The sequence below is a fragment of the Eucalyptus grandis genome, chromosome 8 (assembly GCF_016545825.1).
Source record: "Eucalyptus grandis isolate ANBG69807.140 chromosome 8, ASM1654582v1, whole genome shotgun sequence".
In the NCBI taxonomy this organism is placed as follows: domain Eukaryota; kingdom Viridiplantae; phylum Streptophyta; class Magnoliopsida; order Myrtales; family Myrtaceae; genus Eucalyptus; species Eucalyptus grandis.
In genome coordinates this window covers 63,976,405-63,982,404 of record NC_052619.1, presented here as the reverse complement: position 1 = coordinate 63,982,404, position 6,000 = coordinate 63,976,405, and positions in this window count along the sequence as shown.

Here is a 6,000-nt window from a genome sequence, read left to right as displayed (position 1 = left end):
AATATACCTTTTGGATCGATAATTTTTTGTGAAACAATAATATTTAGGGAAGGAGTGGGGTAGGGAATCAAATCAACATCGGGACTCACATTGCTCGCCCCAGAACCAGCACAAAAACTCTTTTTCCTTTCCACAATTTGAATCCCATCTCAGTTATGCTTGCTTGCTTCCCACCACACGCAACCCCCTTCTCTCTCTCCCCCACACCATTTTACTTGTATTCGCTTTCTTCTCTGATGATATGATGGTGTCTCTTCACTCTCCCTCTCTCTCTCTCTCTCTCTCTCTCTCTCTCTCCCTCTGTGGACTGAGGACGATCTTTGCGTTAAATTTTCGCCCTACTTTCACGCTAACTTATGCCCTCTCTCTCTTTCTCTCTGTGCGCGACTGAGGAGGCCAAAGTGGATACGTTTCGGCTGACCGGTGACCACCATCATTCACTATCACTTCCCTCTCTCCCACCGTCGCCATCAACGCTCCTCTTTGGGGTCAAACCCTCATCCTCTCTTCTTGCCTTATCTCTCTCTCTCTCTCTCCACCTCCGATCTTTTGACGACCTCTGCGTGCCATGGGGGGGAAAAAGCTTTTCACTTAGCTTGTGTCCTTCGTCCAACAACTAATCAACAACAACAGCAGCAGCAGCACCAAGAAATCTTTTGCCTTGAAATTTGAGTATTCCCTTGTATATCGGGTTCATAAAAAGTCAAACTTTCGATTATCTGAAGTTGAAAGTGATTCTTTTTTCTTTTTTCTTTCCTTTGAACTTTAAGAATTCTATAATTGAAGTCTTATGGATGTCCTAAATCTTTAGATGTTTTTAGCATGTATACACCAACATACAAAGCAGTCAAATGGTGCCCTTGTAAACAATCGCAAAAGCATTAATCACCATAGATTATGTTTTGCAAAGTAAGTTGTTTCAGCTGATTGATATCCAAGGTCACCATCATGTAATTTGAACTCAATATGACAGATTCTCAATTGAAGATGGTAGATGCTATGAAATGTTTGGTTGTTTCCCCAAAGGAAAAACGAGTTGATTGAGACTCTTCTCTTTTACCGATTTGTAAAAAGAGTAGGGAGGGTGACCAACGTTAGTAGCTCTCCCTAAACTTTATTATAAGAGTTTCGATATTACTACAATATAATAACTATTGCACACCACTTGCCGAAAGTCCAAAGTTGACAAGCCTGCCATTACAAACCACCAAATAGTATACTAATAATTAGGAGTACAGGAGATGTTGTGGTTAAAGAAAGTAGCACGGATTGTTCGGATTTCTACTCATAACATAAATCAAAACTTCAACATCTTGTAAAATATATGTGACCTTTTTTTACTTTTGCACGAATTTTTTGAAGTGGTTGTATTCAGTAAAATATATTTCACTGACGCTTTGATATGTTTTTTACTTGATTTAGCAAAAAGAAAAAAGAGTTATTTTACTTGACGAGAAATGGGTAGCTTGCGTCGGGTTAAACAGTCCCCCCCTGTTTCGGCGGCAGAGAGAATCCGACGTTTGACTAGGGGATGCATACGTAATAACATCGTTAATATCCGGTAAAATGCATGTAAGATTCACCCGTCCACGTCAAAAAGAAGAAGAAGAAAGAGAAAAGCCTGACGATCTAGGTCATACCTGCGACATCATCTCCAAATCCTTGCCTCGCGACTCTCGAGCTCTCGCTTTGGAGAAATCCAACGTTTCTGCATTAAAGACAAACGATGCATACGTGTCATGTTGGACAATCCAGTAAAAAAAAAGAAAAAAAAGTATTTGCTTGAAATTTATTTTAAAAATTACAAGAAATTATCCTAACCAACAATGTTCACGTTAAGATTTCCTATCAAAATTAGCTAAAATAAGATCGGCAAAATCAACGTGCTGTAAGAGCCTGATGCCTACGTCTCCATGAAAATACCCAGTTGAACCCACTTCACTTAAAAACTTAAATTTATGGGTTATAAGTCAATCAGAATATTAAGTGCTCTACATTATATTAATTCTTTAATATGAGATTTTTCAATATAACTTATACGTGCATCCTAATAATTCCTCTTACGTGTGAGGTCTTCGTTAATTTAAGTATCCTTCTATATCAAAATATGAAGTCTGCCACACACCATAATGCCCACTACCCAAGAGTTATATCCAACTTTAGCCACCAAACATTTGAATAGACCGTTGGCATTATTGCCAATAAACCATTGGCTTTATTGCCGATTTTTAGGAATGCTTAATAGAAACCCGATACTTTTGGCCCGAGGAAATCGTCAAGAGAGAACCTAACTCAAAGCCCATTAACATATCTAGTTAAACTCGTATTCACTCGAAAACTTAAGTAAATGAATTATGAACAAACTAAAATATATTAATAAGCTTGGACTTAGACTTCCTCTTAATAATTTCCTCGGACCACAAATATTGGACTTTTGCTTTGCGCTCCTAATAGTTAGATTCAATAGATAAAATCAAAAAAAGTTTATAATTAAATTAACACCCATTTCTCCATAAATCACTTATGATGAGTGGACCTATATCAAAGCATCTGTGACATTAAAAATTTTGTGCACGCTTCCGCATAGCATTAGGCTGCACGAACGCTGCAACATGAATTTCACTAGTTGGTCTTTATGGTGAAAAATGTTGTAAACGAGAACGTGCCACGAAAAGTCATGCAGCTTGAATTTCTCAGATTAACCATGCTTGGCCTTTTGTAGTCATTATCACAAAGGGGGAGGGGGTTAAAGAGAAAAAGGGCTTGCGTCTTGTTGATATTGCTTTAAAGAATTGCCCACTTCTAGACTCAATCTCTCTGTCTCTCTGTCTCTCTCTCTCTCTTGCGAGTGGGACTGCGTCTATAAATGCACGAGCAGGCCCTTCACTTCCCTCTCATACTTAACACAACGCGAAAGCTCCAAGATCCAGTTCAGACAACAACGCTCGAGACCAGTGGAGGAGCTCCTGCTGGAGAAGCAGGGCACGTGCAGAGCCTCCCTCTTGCTCGTCGAGTCCTGGGGCCTCTCTGCACGTGCTCCCCTTCTCCAACATGTGTTCCCCCGCTCCCCACCATCTTCTTCTGCTCCCGGTGTGCAGCGCGCGCACGTCGATCGGTTCGGTCGTACATGTTGCCTTCCTCTTTCGAACTTTTGCCTGTTCATTTTCGCCCTACTTGAAGTCGCATTCTCCACTCCGGTTCAGTACTTCACCCGTATCTCGTGTCTTTTTTGGATATATAATCTAGAATATATGTTCCCCTTTTCTGCTAAGCGCACGAATGATATCATTAAACTTCTAGAACCTGAGCAGGAGGATATAGCTCGCTCTGTATAGATCAGTTTGGTCTGACAAACGCTACTGTCATGCATCTACGAGCAATGTTCTTATGTTTACATTAACACAACAACGACGCCCACCCCCCCCCAACACCAAGGCGAAACACCTTTAACTTCGTGGTGGTGCAGGGACAGGAGAGCTTTTTGGTTTGATCGGGAGCGGCTGTCGATTGATGCTCGGGGATGGACTATCATCCGACGGAACCATGAAGCGGCTATAGAAACGAAGTATGCAGCTTTTTCGGGCCAAACCCGAAGTTTCCGTAACAAAAAGACTGTAATTTTGTGCGCCGTGCGGATGCAAGGCATTTTCTATGTCGAAATGTATGCAGAGAACTCTGTTCCGATTCGAAAACTATGTATAAGGTCGAGCACGTTAACTACATTCTGTATTGCACAACTGCTACACTCATTCATCAATGGACATATTCATTATGATAAATGAGCTTAGCTGGCAAGAGAAACGAGTTAAGAACAGGTCAATAATGAACGGGTTTGCGGCCACATCATTCACGACATTAATTGGCATGCGGCTTGAAAACCGTACTCTTTTTGCCTCCGCAGGAGACGAAACTTAAGAGAAACGCCCATATATTACATAATGACATCCTAATGCAGTAGATGGACATGTAGCCTGACACTTGGCGGACATTATTTCTCGTCCTTCCGACTGACGCAGGAGCGCAAACATTAGATGCGATTAAAAAGGAAACGAACAGAGTTAAGGTTTCCACTTTAACCATCCGATACATGACGACCCTGGATTCTTTAACGCCATACGCCCCCAGTTCAGAACATGAATATTCAGTTCTTGCTGTCATTGAAGGAGGAGGATGAATCGAAAGAGAAGAAAGCAGAGGAAAAGGGAAAGGCCGAAAAATGGAGGGAGCGGGGTAGGTCAGGAGGGGAGGTGGAGGCGAGTGCGTAGGGAGGCAAAAGAAGAGATTCAGTGGCGGTACGACCAGCAGTTTTTTTTGGCAGGGATCGCAGTTCTTGATCATCTGATTGCCGAAGAAAGTGGGGGGCTCGCCCCTGCACTGCAAAACCCCCCGGCGCAGCAACTGACAAGACTTGTTTGGTTTTGGAAATTGAAATTTTGCAACTTGGCCCATGGACATCGACTCCGGACTCCCCACCACATTAAATTCTGGCGGTGCATTTTTGTTGCCTCGAGCAATTGGCTGCGTGAGTGGCTAAGGAAACCGAGAAGGTGTAAAATGTTACTCCAATACATAGGTCTTTTTTAGAATGGGATTGCCTTCAAAGAATTAAAAAGTTCATAGTGTAAGTTTAGCTTTAGATTCACCTGATCCATTTAGAAGTGAGAGCTGAAGAGGGTACTTGGTTCATTACCATTTTATCGTTTTATCTTAGACTGTATCCTATCTTTCGAATAAGAATGTCGAGAGAGTATTAGATTTTCTGAGGAAAGGTCATTGGCATCTGCTCGAACTATCCCTTGCCCTTTAGTAACCAAAGACAAGGGTATTACAAGATTAAGAATAACATGACGTCTAGGTAGATAATTCAACGACTCTTATATATATAAGGATAGTTCTATTTTTTAGGAGGAAAAAAAAATTATGAGATGCATTAAGTGCATGTCGTTAAGCTCGATTATCCGTGAGGCTTGTCTGATCTTCCAAGTAATAGGGAAAATAAATAACTCACTTGATCAAAGGATTGGGGTGGAGCTTGCACATATTTAGTGTATTTGATGATTATTTTGAAAGTATGTTCTATGTTAAAAGAGACAAATAAGAGAAAACAATGAAAATGGGCGTCATGTGTGTACTTATTAAAGTTGTTTAAAAAGTACAATCACATGATCATCATTTACACCTTGTGTGTTGAGTGTGTGAAACAAGCTTGACGGTTCATTTGCCCTAAGGATTTGAGTGTATTTTTTATGAACTTTCTATACTCAATAATAATCTCATAAAAGACGCAGAGAGAGAGAGAGAGAGAAAGAGAGAGAGAGTACTGATTGATCACTTGATTTTCATTTATGTCTTGTGCATTGAGTGTGTAATGAGCTCAACGGCATCTTGAGGCTTATCCGCCCTGAGGATTCGAGTGTATCTCTTATGAACTTTGTATACTAAATAATTACTTCAGAGAAAGGCATTGAGAGAGAGAGAGAGAGAGAGAGTTCTAACTGTACGATTGAGCGATTCTCATTTAGGCCTAGTGTATTGAGTGGGTGTAATGAGCTCAAGTGTATCCCTCATGAATTTTGAATACTCAATAATTACTTCATAGAAAGGTAAAAAGGTGTTTTGAGAGACTCAATAATTACTTCATAGAAAGGTGTTTTGAGAGAGAGAGAGAGTATGAACTCATCACATTATACCAAAAGTATTTTCACACGATAGACACGATACCATCAATATTATACCAAAAGTATGTTCATGCCATAGACAAAATACCCATGATTATCAATTCTGGTCATTTTTCTTTTATTTGATTCACCTTTGACTTAATTTATTTAAATGTATGCACACTTATTAATTGGCTGAGGGGAGGTGATGCCGATCCTAAGATGTTGCGAATTTATTTACAATTTGAATAAAGATCAATCTCTCGCATTGGGATTAGTGTTCAACCGTGACCAATCCTTTCGAGACTTACACATGACTACACACGCTATAATTCCCAAGTCA